At 38.3% G+C, this 13531-nt stretch overlaps 1 protein-coding gene across 1 annotated transcript in view; it reads right to left on the bottom strand.

The window, feature by feature from the left end:
• The window catches only part of chrm4a (cholinergic receptor, muscarinic 4a), a 68720-nt gene that overhangs the window by 53849 nt on the left and 1340 nt on the right, over nucleotides 1-13531 (bottom strand). The gene's annotated exons all lie outside the window — the stretch shown is intronic.

Here is a 13531-nt window from a genome sequence, read left to right as displayed (position 1 = left end):
ACTCCTTTCCTGATAAGCAGAAGGTGATGGAGGTGATGAGGCGTAAAGCAAGGGACGGCAACGTCATTCATGGTAAAAGAATATCTTTTTATCCCAACTTGTCCACAGCAGCTTTAGAAACTAAAGCGGAGAGAGTTTGACCAAGCAAAACAATGCGTCGGGGAAATCGAAGCAAACTACTCCATACTTTTCCCTTCCAAGCAGTATGTACTATATCATTCAATGGTATAAAGAAATTTTATCTCTCCCCAGGAGAAGATCTGTCTTCCACAGCCAGCTTAGCCAATCAGAACAGATAAAGATGATTAATTTACACCATAGACTTTAATATCATTTGGTGTAAAACAAAACATTTACTCTTTGGCAGTGGATAAGGGCTAAATGGTCCATAAGCAGAATATCATCATTATTATTTGATCTAAACCTGAATGTTTTAGTTATAATATATATCATAACTATTCAGGTTGCCCCCTGCTGACTGTGTAATGCCATTTGCTTTGGCAATTTGTGTTAAGGTAAATTTGTTGTGTTTTTTTTTCACACGGCCTACTTTTCTACTTGTTATTTCCCTGTTATGTTATTTGTGCATGCATTCCTGAAATATATCAGCTCTCTTGCAGGTGTTTGACAGAATGATTGTCTCCCAACATGGGGGAAGGGCACTCAGTCATTCCCTTTGTTGTAGTTCTCTATTATTCTTTAGTATGAGAAATTTTCTATGTCAGTACAGACAGTTATATTGACTAAAGTAAAAATGCAACAATACAGTATAGGGCACATAGAATAATATTTCTGTTGAACTTCATAGTTAAATCAGTCACTTTGTTTATGTGATGGCTTCATCTAATAAGTAAAAAATCTGTTCATTGAACATTTGAAGTTCAAAGGGAATGTGAAGCAGAGATGGGTTTATGCTTTATGGAAAAAGGGAGTGTGCGGATGTAGCTGAATTGCAGAAATAACATCAAGATGACAATGGGCACCTTAAACTTAAACATAACTGGGTTGGCCAGGTTTAAATTTATTCCTCTTTCATCACTAGCACGCAAGACTCTCCCAGTTCAACTATCAACTTGTATCAAGAATAAATTTTCTTTTCTCAAAACAAAGACTAAAAATATGGCAACAAACCAAGCAAAAACCTCTCACCTTACTAAAATGAAAAACGACTGATCAGGTGGGAGGCAGCAAAGCAGCTCAAGATGCCCGTCTGAACTAGCTTGCAGGAGTTGCTCCATTTCAGTCAGACAACTCACTTGTAAATGTTTATAAATTCATACTCTAGTTTAAGTTTGGTGTCTAGGCTCCAACCTTATCACTCCTTGTGCATACTAAAACACAAAGATTTAAAGCCTAGCCACTGTGTGACCAGTCCTCGCAAGCATCTAGACTTCGAGGAGAATATACTACCTAGTGATACAGGTATGTGTGGGCTTGGTACCAGCTATCGTGTGGCCATTTAGCAGGAGTACCTCGCCTTGAAGGGGAATATGCTACCTAGGGTCTGATCAAAAATGTATACTGCAGTGTCTGCAACAAAACTCACATGCCTGTTGTCATGAACCTCGGACTCAGGACACAGTTGCAGGGTCAGTTCAAAAGCAAGAGTGTTTATTTTTAACACAGCAGCAATAAGGCAGGTTGAGGATCTCCAGGCAGAGCAAAGGAAAAGGCTGTGAAAATCCTGAGCACTTTCAATAACTATAGTTGAGGACGAGTGCAGCTATGAATGTTAACATGAACAAAAAAACTCTCCACTCTAGGAGGAAAACATAAAAGCTATGAATGATAACAAAACAAGGTCACACTCTTCTATTGAGGCGGATTTAAACAAGGACGCTCTCATAAAACCGAGACACTACGAAACGTTAACTATTAACTTAAAGCTCGTCTTTAACGGCGGCACGAAAGGTCTTTAAAGAACACAACACAAAACCGCTCCACTAGGGGAGGAACTATGAAACGTTATAAATCAAAACTCTCCAAAAAAATGGAGGATCAGAACAGAGCTATGAAACTTACCGTGAACAATAAATAATCTATGGCTATGAAATAAATTACAAAGAAATACGCTCTGCAGGAGAGTCGCTCGACTGCAGGCTCGAGGTAACAATGGCTGGGAATCTATGAAGACTATGGAACACGAGGCGAGTCATGAAGCTCAAACAGTGACAACATACTGGCACATATTTGAACACATGAGGAGCTAAGGGGAACAGGTGGAAACACTTGGGAATCAGGGAAGACAATCAGACACTTGACACGGGAGAAAAGGCAAGGTACCTGAAACTAGAGGAAGTTGATATTTCAAAATAAAACAGGAAATGATGAGACAAGACATGAAACAGAACATAAATCATGACACATGCTTGGTGTTAGGGCCTGTTAAATGGTAAACACACTGTACTTGTATAGCACTTTTCTAGTCAATCTGACCACTCAAAGCACGTTCACACTACATGTCACATTCACCCATTCACTCATTCAGCACACTACACAGTGCTTTTTGTTCCAATCATTCACACACATTCATAAACCGATGGAAGCATGAGTCGGCAATGTGGAGTTCAGTGTCTTGCCCAGGGACACTTCAACATGAGGCCCGGAGAAGCCTACATTGGATTAGACACTTTGATTAGCCTGTTGGCTATTTAGGAGACAAGCATTTGACAAATATGAGTTTATGTCACTTTTTCTAACTAATGATTTCTGGACACTGATAACAAATTAAACCAACATATATGCAAACCAGTATTTGGTTTACACACCAAAACTGGTGTGTTTACTCACCAAACCCTTTACACACCAAATCCAAAATTAAGATTCCACAAGTGGCATAATGTGACAGACCCAGATATGAAAGCCTGCGCCTGCTGGCACTGCATTTGTGAATGGGGCTGGTAGAAAAAACAGCTGCAGGATTTCTGGGCCGAATTTTGGCTAACTTGCACATCTGGGGTTGGGAAAGTGATGCCCGAGATATGAAATAATACTCCCTTTCCTGCACTTTGCCAATACCATTGAGCATGTTGAGAGGGGGCAGTCAGGCCATTACAGACTCTTCAAGGTGCGTCCAGTGCTGGATTTCATCATTCCCCGTTTTTCACAAGTTTATAGTCTACCCAAACAGCTATAGATCACAAAAAAATAGATTAGAATCAAAACTGACAAACATGGGTACAAAGCATTTGTTTTGCGTGAGGATAAAAAGGATGTGTTCTGCAATGGTCCTTATAATCTGGACAATTTGCTGACCAGGATGTGGAAAATTTAGGTGCCACCTATCTTGTTGTGTCTCAGCTGATGGCCCCATAAACAATGAAAGGGCATGAGAACAGTTTTTACACATCACAACCTATAGCGAGTAAATTAGAGGATGATGACACTGGTTGGGACTGTCAATTGCAACTGAAGGATGCCAAATGGCTTGAGACCAACCTAGTTATCTCTGACGAGAGAAGATGACCCTATGCTCATGAGAAACAATAAACTGTTGGCACGACACAAAGCTCCCTACTGTGTTGTCATAATTTCATGGAAAAGCAGAAAAGAATCAAAGCAAAGGAAAGTCCTCTTGATTTTCGTGAGGTCAAGAAGCCTGTCTGTGTTTATAGGTACATCAGTTTCATTGGCGGGGAAGATAAGACTGATCAAAGAATGAGGGCCTATCTCTTTACACACAGTGGTATAGCCAAATCTTCACACCAGTCATGAGTGTCTTGAGCATGGTCAGTGCTAGGACATAGAAGGATATAGAAGGACACTAACAAACATTGTACTGATTGTGACTAACATGCATTTTGAATGATTCTCCAGTTGTTTTTATCTGGACAAATAGGCAAAAGAAACATGAAAAAAGATCCGAACAAGGAATAGCTTTGTTCATAGTTGTGTATATGAATTGAGAAAATTTGATAAAATTATCACAAAAACTCACAAAAATTTTTGTGGGTGGGGCAGGGGACATTTTAAGGTTTCAAAATCTAAAACTTGAAGGCAAACTGATCAAATATAGAGCATCGTACACTGCTGATAACTGAGAATCTTAGCAGAAATCAGAAACATTGTTTGATGTATCAATTTTAAATTAATATTTCAATATTAATACAAAAGAATGCTGGCTCCTGGTTGTTTCTGCTAGTTAATATTACATGTGAAGCCCTGGCTGGAGAGATGCAAATGTTGCAACCTTTTACAGTCTAGATTCTTGTCCCTGGAAAGCATCCCTGGAATGGCTATGCTTATGCGAGATGATGCTGATGAAATCAGTGGTAACACTCCTTTCATTTGATTATTTCTCATTTGCCCATTTAAATTAGTTCCTTTTAAACTTTCAGAGTGTAGCATTTTGTGGGATCTATTGCAATATGTTTTTTATAGCTTTTGAGATACTACACTTACTTATACAGCTTTACACAAATAAAAACACCATTTGCATGGTATAATGTCCTAAATGTTCTAATTATTGCAAGCATAAAATCATTAATTCAGCTCCCTTAGTTAAATCCTTAAATTTAACTGAATTTAACCAACACAAAAGGCAAGAGAAAACAGTTAGCAGTTTAACAGATGTCAGTTATAAGAGTTCACAAAGCCAAAGTTCACCAAATTCAACAACTAAAAAAATAAATAAGTAAATAACCATAAAGACTCCAGAAAGCACTTAATCTGTTCTCGGTTCAGGTCAGCGGACCAGGCTGAGCACAACAGGCCCTGCGTTCCCTTTATGAGTCGCCAAATAGTTTGTCAGAGCATCCTTGAGGCCAACTGGAATTCTTTCTCCATGGCCTCACGAAATTCCTCCCACATCCGAATTTTAGCTTCTGCAAACACCAGTGCTGAAGATCTTTTTGACACTTTGTACCTGTCAGCTGGCTCAGGTGACCCCTTGGTATAAATTGTAAGAATAATATAGAAAATTTAGGCTCTATGTAGTCAAAATATTAATAAATGTTAGCCTACCAACTATTTAGGTTATTCTGCTATTTCCAGGTCATAACAACCCTGATGAAAATGTGTTTTTTTAAAAACGTCTGGAAATTTCACCACAGCCCAGCACTTAACTAATGTGTTCAGATGTTGGCTGCACTTTTCTCTAGGGTTCTTACTACTGGTGCTAGGGGTGGAGCTTGAAGCAAGTCATATGATGAGAGGCAACAGTATGCTGCCAGTGTGTTTTTGGCATTTGGTAGCAAAAGTTTTTAGTTAGTAAGAACATTTTGAGTCTAGAAAAAGAGTTAAGCATGGCAAACCTCAGACTTAGGAATAGCATGTGTTAACATATGATGATCTGTGAAAAGCCTACTTTGTATAATATTAGCTTTGTGAAAGTATTTTAGTTTGAGTGTTGTGTATTCAAATACAAACTGTGCTCTTCTGCTTAACAATTACAGAGTAAGACTGGTAGCTTAGTAGCCATTGTAGTTTTATATGATGTTGAACTTGTACCACTGTGTACTTTTCTTAACACTGGTGTTGTTTTTTGTATTGTATTTTGCCGTTTATAACCACAGCTGCAGCCCTTTTTTATTGAACCCTTTTCAGGCTTGGAGAGATATCCCTTGAGGTTTTTTCTTGTTAAGAGCACATTGCACTACATTGTTAGATAGACTAGTGTGTCTCTATGCTACTTTGCTGTTTGTAGGAGGTGGCTTTTGCTGTATGATTTCATCATGGTGTTTAATCTTCACTCAGTTGCTTGCATAAATTATGATTGCCCTTACTGAACAAAGTGTATCATGTAAGAATTTGAGTTACCAAATAAACAAGTTTCCGCATTCACTGACAGAGAACAGAAAGTAGGACTGGTGAGTTGATGCAGCATATAACCCAGAAACAAACTTTTGGATTAAGATAACTGGAATTGTAAGCTTCAGCTACAAATTGTACAACAACAGGTTATAGTGAAGGAAACTTAACTGTTAGAACAGTTGGGATTTGTTCAAGAGAAGGAAATTAAGGAGTTGGAGTTGAGAGTTGACAAAGCAAGTGGAGCTACAGTTATTTCCAAGAGTGATTTTGGACCAATGACAAATGAGAAATATGTGAAAAAATGTGCGATTTTACCAACACTTTGCAGTGGCCTAAGGCCACTATTATGTATTCTTATGAGGTAGTGCCAGATGATTACCGGCAGCACTTTCATGTTGACTGAAGGAGTAGAAAAACTGTGTTTCAGAGATAGGTTCAACATTTGATTGAACTTTGAAAAAGCTGCTTCTTTATGTTAGCTGTTGGGTATGGTCTGGCCTACAAAGGTGAGTTTAGCCACAAAATTCTCTCCAATGATAAAATTTGTTTTTGGCATGGCATTGTCATGTTACAAGATCGTCTGGAGGCAATTCTATTCCCTCTGGCTCGTAAATCTGGCAATTGCAGGGATGTGGATTGTATTGTCTCAGAGAACCCTTGCAGATGGTGTATTGAAATACTACTTAATCAAATTACTTGTGTCAGTGGAACTGTGTCTGTATATCCAAGTAGAGGGAACTACCCTGTTGTTTTAGGCAATGAGAGGATAATCTACTTTACGCCAGGTTGTTGGGTTGACATTGTGCAACCCCATTGCCTCTGCTGATGCTCAACTGAGGGTAGGGTTTGGAACGGAGAAGCTTGAGACTGTTATGTATAAAATATGTTTGTGGACAGCTGATGTTGGCAACTATCTGGAAGATGACGTTTTGTTGACTGCCTTTCCTTGTGGTTCTGATTGGACTTTGATTTGCCAAGTGGATACATCTGTATAGTATTCATTCTGAAATCATGGTAATTCAATGTCTGACCACTTGGACATAACTACAACATACAATCAAATAAAAAAAAATTCTGGCCTGGTTTAAAATCAGATGCTGTTGAGTTTTGTCGTACTTGTCACGTGTGTAAGTTATAGACCGTGTAGGCCTTCTACTAAAATCAAAATCTGGTCTTCAATACATTTTGGGTCTTATTTGTGCCACTACTCATTTCTCTGAGACAAAACCATTGCATTCCCTTAAATGTAAACCAATTATGAAGAAATTGGTGAAGTTCTTTACTACTTTTGGGCTACGAAAGGTTATTATAATTGACCAAGGCACTAACTATATGTCCAAGCTTCAGGCTTAGGCTCTGAGACATCAGGTTTCTAGTGCTTACCATCCTAAGGACCAAGGAAGCTTGAAAAATTTTCCAAAAACTATGTTACGTATGTACTGCCTTAAGTGTATTCCAAAGAAACATGAAGTCTACTTTTAATGTTTCTCATTATTTAATATATGCAGGAGTCATTGGAATTCAATCCTGTTGAGTTGGTGTTTGGCCATAGAGAAAAATGTAATTAAATAAAAAGTGGGTGCATGGAAATGTGGTTGTTGGCACGGTCATCTCATAGCAATGGTCTAAATCCTGGCAGGGGCCTTTCTTTTTGCATATTCAAACTCTATTATTATATTATGCCTTTTCATGCCCTTTCTGAATAAAAAGCATTTAATTGTGGAGGCAATTACGAGTAGTTTGGGAGAAACAATTTATTCCTAGAGGCCGCAAGGGCCGGTGTTCTGTCATGGCAGTGGGCTGATTACGTACGCTGCTACGACCTCCGCCTCCACTGGCAGCTTTCGTCTTTTTTTGTTTTTTGTTTGTTTTTTTGCAGACGCACCCTGACGTAACATGTCAGTGCACTCGGTCAGTGGTGTTTGAAAGAGCAAAAAAGTAGAAAGAGCAAGGGTGGCGCAGAGAAAGCTAGAATTAAAAAGAGGAAAGCTCAGGAAACAGACGCAGCTAAATATGCAAAAATTGGCAACTTTTTCGCTAAAATGAGCTTGCGGTTTGTAATGTCAAATGAGGACGATGAAACGGGTAAGGCAATATGTTGAACTCTGCCTGCAAACCCCTGTTCAAGTTAATTAATTATCAAGTCAATTAATTGTGTGGCGTTGTAATTTAAATGATGCTGCGCCACATAACTGGGAAACTTTGTTCTGAGACAGAACCAAGCAACCATGAGCCCACAAGTCCAGTTTGGGCAGGTAGGATTACTCACTGAGTGAATATTATTAGAATTAATATGATGAAAAGTATGGTGTAGACCTGCTCTATATGAAAAGTGCCCTCAGATGGTAGATAATTCAGCACTACATTAATGACACTGACCTGAATTGATCAGAAGGCTTTGTAAAAAGGGGAGATTTGTGCTGAGAATGACCTTTATCACATTTTAAAAAGTTGTTTTAGTGTCAGAAGCAGAGCCAGAAGCCAGTAGGGATGAGGGGACAGCTTCTGTCAATATGGAAGGAACAGGTGAGCTGTTGTAACAGAGAGTGTGAACAAGCAAGCAGTAGTTCCCATATAACCACTTTCTATGCCCAAACGATAGTAGTGACTTGTTATATTTTTTATCATTAAAAGTAAGACAATAAGTAAATACACAAAGCCTACAATTTAAAGGGAATGGGATGAAAGTATTATGAAATAAACCTGGATATTTTGCCATTGAAAATATCTTAATTGGTTAAGTAAAAATGTGTTTGACTTTAATAATAGGTCGTGATCTAAAGTGGGCCGGTCTGAGGCATGAAACTCCAGTGCTGAAAATGAGTCCCACACTGGCCCTCCACACACCCCTTCCCCCTCAGCCCCCAGTAAACATACTGGTAATATGCAAATGAGCCAAGATGTAGCATGACTGTGTAGTGTTAGGTTTCAGCACGGAGCTTAAGACTTTGAAGAAGAGGCGAAACTACAAAAAAAGGTAGAGGCCTGACAAAGTGCAATCCACTTCAGGTTGGGGTTGAACACATAGCTAACAACCTAATTCCATGAAGAAAAAAATGTTACTATAAGCACAGAAAAAAATACCCCCTCATATATGCCTGCCTAGAACCGGCCCTAATCAACTGTCATAACTCACATTTCAGTTTTCATGACAACAACCATGGAGACTAGAAATATAACGTAATTTGTGTGTGCATTCCAAATCATAAGTGTCGTCACAAGTATACTTTTATAAACTTAAAAATGTTTCAAATTAGTCCGAAGAAGTATTCAATTAGTATACTTTCTAGTACACTACAAGTACATGGTCCGTAGTATACTTATACACAAGCATACTTAATAAAATGAATTTCAGGTATACTACTTTTTGCTAATGGATGGCGCTTTTGTTGCTGTATATTGTTGTTGTATAACTTTAGGGTATTTTGGTAGGTTAATGTCAACTTTTATCTTGTGTGGCGAACCGTAACTCTAATCTAGCTGTGCGTTTGTGTGTGTTGCGGTTGCCAACTCTCACGCTTCTGACATGTGACACACGTTGCTATGTTGTTGCTATAGACGCAACCCAGCAACGTCACCTCCGGTTTCCTGATTGGCTGTTTAGCATTGGTTTCCATTACTAGTGTTATAAACAGTGACAAACCTTTTTAATATTAGTAATAAAAGTATAATAAAAATAGTAAGTAAAAAACTAATATGTCACTGAAAAAGACAACAACATGAATCCGTCAGGTGTGTTAACTTGAGAGGCACTGTAAAATGAAAGCTCCATGCTTACTATGTTTTCTTACATGAGCGAACTAGGGAAAGTTGCATTTAAATAAGATATATTTGTTAAGTTTTTATTTGCAGTCTGTTATGTGCTACTGAATCAACTAGATGGCAAAGCATAGTAATGTACAAGTATAAGGGCTAAGTTGTTTTACACTACCTCGATGCATTGGTATCCCACACTGTCCCACACAAACATAGTCTTTGTCCCACATCTGGTGAATTGGAATCTGGTCACCTTAGTTGGGATAGCTAGGGTCAAGCCAGGTTTGTGAACTGTTTTACCTTCCTCCTCATTCAAGTCTTTCACCATAACATAACAGACAAATAACAAAGCAATCCATGTGGCGCATTTCATTATACTGCAAAAAATCATCACATTTTATCAAGGAAAATGAAGTCCATATTCTACATGTTAAGCAGCTAAGTATGAAAGTAAATTATTTGTTTCACAATATTTATTGTTTGATTTGAAAAATTACACAAATGACTGTGTTTATATAGAAGGAATAGATTTGTAATAGATCGTCTTCATAATAGGATACCTTTCCTAGTGCAAACGGTTTTACTTTGAAGAAGGGGCAGCAAAACAGAGACGGCTCTCCCTCCACAGCCAAAGTCAGTGGAGAGCTAATTGGCAATCGCTGTTTTGACATCTGAAGAGAGTTTGCATGGCTTTGGAGGCGAATGCGACTTTGATACTTGCCATCTACCGAAACATTTTTGCAGAACACTCACACCCCCCACCCTATGGTAACAGTACTGTCCTACAGTAGCAACCTCCCACAGCAGGACAGTATTGGGCCCTGCAAAAACTGCTTTGGAAGACTTCAAAGAACATGACAAAGAGTCGGAGATGCTCATCCAGACTCTAAACTCTCCACATATCAATCTGGCAAGCACATTCAACAAGATCCCACCCCACAACCCACAAGGCCTAAAGAATCTTCTGCTAATGTCCTAGAACCAAACACTCCAGGACACCTTATGGTGTTTTTTCATCCACACTCTTTTGGCTATGTGATGACAACCAAAACAATATAAGGCAGTTGGCCATAATGCTGTGTCTGATTGATGTAACAAGACACCACATACAAAACACTGAGGGATATTTTCTCTCTATTCACACACAATATGTCTATATCTAAGTAATTATCAGTGTTTTTAAATGCAAATCAAAAATGCCCATTTTAGTACAAATGGGAATGTGATTTTTACATTCATGTGTATAAAGACAGTTAAATTGTTTGCCTTTTATATATAAAACTAGAGACAAATATATGAAAACAACAGCTTTGTCACGATTTATGCTTTGATTCATGTCTTGTCTCGTCAGTTCCTGTTTTATTTTGGAATATTAACTTCCCTCTCGTTTCAGGTACCTTGTCCTTCCTCCTGTGTCAACTGTCTGATTGTCTTCCCTGATTCCAAAGTGTTTCCACTTGTTCCCCTTGGCTCCTCATGTGCTCAAATAGTCTGCGTCTCCCTTGTCTTGTGCCTGTGTGTTGTACTCTGTCCTGAGCCTCACGCTCGCGTCTCTTGTTCCACAGAAAGCCACAGAATCCTTGAGCCTGCAGTGCAGCGATCCTTCTGCAGAGCGTATCCTTTGTTTTGATCATTTTTTCTTTACCTCTAGCTTAAAACCATGATAAGTTTCATAGTCGGTTTTGTTCCTCCGTTTTTGGAGTGATTTTGATTTGTAATCTTTTCATAGTCACCTCCGTTAGAGGAGCGTTGCGTCGTTTAATGTTAATGTTTCATAGTTCTTCCACTAGTGGAGTGATTTTGTGTTGTGTTCTTAGAAGATCTTTGTGCCGCTGTTAAAGGTGAGCTGATAGTTAAGTGTTAAGTTTCATAGAGCCTCCCGTTGAGGAGCGTTTTCTGTTTTGAGTACTTTTGCCCTGTTATTGGGAGAGCGTCTTTTGTTTCAGTCCGCCTCAGTAGGAGAGCGTGAGTTTATTTTGTAATCGTTCCTAGCCTGTTTTGTTTTCCTCCTTGTGTGAAGAAAGTTTTTGTTGTTCATTTTCATAGCGGCACTCCCCTCCACCATAGTTATTGAGGAGAGTGCTTCAGGAGTTTCACAGCCTCTTGGTTTGCTCTGTGTGGAGATCCTCAACCTGCTGTTTATTAAAAAAACTTTGTTGCCTTTCAAAAACAACCCTGCACTTGTGTCCTGTGTGCTCAAGGCCCTGACAAGCTTTTTTTTAAATCAAGAGCTGTGTCACTGTTGGTCTGACAAGGCTATATTTGAATGTTGCAGGAATTTGACTTAAATTTGTGAATTTCATCGACTCTGCAAAACAATTTTAGGTGCTATATGTTCAGCATGCTGAAGAATGAGAATATTTAGCTACCGATCTGTTACATTATAGCAATAAGCTACGATGAAGAATGTAAGTACATACATCCATCCATTTTCTATACCCGCTTCATCCAACTCATGGTCGTGGGAAGGCTTCAACCTATCCCAGATGTCATTGGGCGAGAGGCGGGGTACACCCTGGACAGGTTGCCAGTCCATCACAAGGCCACAGAGGCAAATGAGACACATAAGGTTTGATGAGCCAATAGCATTGTTGTGTTGAGGCTAACCATTTAAGAGCTGACATTAGACAAGTCAAAATTGTTTATTTTGATACTGAAAATGTGACTCAGTTTTATTGCAATTGAATTTTGTCTGAATGACTTAGAACAGTGTTAATTTTCATTAATAATTGGCAACTGCAAATGATGGTTCTGTGAGAAACAATGAAAATTCAGTCAGTGTATTTGACTGTGTATGGCAAGCTTTCTGATTTACTCGTATACTGTAAGAATTGTAATTGAAGTCTTAACATTATTGCTGCAACATATGACTAAGAGCTGCTGTTCATCTCTTTAAACTCTACCTCTGAGAGAGTAGAGCTTATTTCAGTCGATTGCACATATAAAGGAAGTAAGGTTTAAAAATATGTAATAGATATGATAATGTTCAGTGTAGCGTTATAGTCTGCATGCCTGAACATTCTTCATTTAACGTTGGAAACCCCCCCAAATAAACACAGGATCTCATGTAAAATTAGAGTTAAAAACTATTTTTCAGTTACAGTCTTTCTGGCACCCAAGGAGCTCAAATATAATTTTTTTTTCTTTTTTACAGCATATTAAAATCAGTAGCTTTAATGTATTTCTAAAGAATCATTTTCTTTTAGGATTTCATACATATAGATTAAGTCACACCTGTTTGTAGCTGTATTAAGTGTTTTTTTTTTATTTAAACCCCCATACTTTTGTCAATGGTAAAAATAAGATTCAGTCCAAGCCACCATACCTCAAGTAAGATACTTAATAAACGCCAGTTTCACATCACAACAGGATGCAAGAAGAACATGTTGGTAAGAATGACAGTCTTGTGTACATGCCACATTTCAGGCAAACAGAAATTTGAAGTTTAACTTTAACATTTGATGTTAAACTCATCCGAGGAAAACTCTGAGTATACCTTACCTTGTTATGTCATCTAACATCAATGACCAGAACAATATAATCTATAATTCCTACAGTATCTACAGAGTAAATGTATAAGGCAAACTAACTGTACCTTGTGTTCTTTTTTTTGTTGAATATTTGTGTAAGTGCCTAAGAGTGATGATGCAATGTCTTGCAAGCAGTATGTTATAAAAAAATAAATTTCGCATGTCAAAGCACAAGCAGGGAATACTATGAATACTGCATGGTTCCTACTTTACACTTCCTTTACATTTTTTTTTACCAAATTTTGCCAGGAAACACATAATGCAGGTGGAAAAAGAAATAGTTGACAGCTGCTATCAGTTACCATTAATACAACAATAAGAAGTCATCACTGTAAGTTTTTTTAGCATGGCCTATTGTCCTGGCATGCCTTAAAGTAGAGATGGAATTTGACATTTAACTAAAAATGTATAAAACTCATAAGTCACTCAATTCAACTCAAAGTAACTACAAAAAAAAAGAAAAACTGTTCACACCCCAAAACCTTGTGGGGTGA

The sequence above is a fragment of the Leuresthes tenuis genome, unplaced genomic scaffold (genome assembly GCF_036924035.1).
Source record: "Leuresthes tenuis unplaced genomic scaffold, fLeuTen1.0.hap1 SCAF_1, whole genome shotgun sequence".
NCBI lineage: Eukaryota > Metazoa > Chordata > Actinopteri > Atheriniformes > Atherinopsidae > Leuresthes > Leuresthes tenuis.
This window is presented reverse-complemented; position numbering and strand designations above follow the sequence as displayed.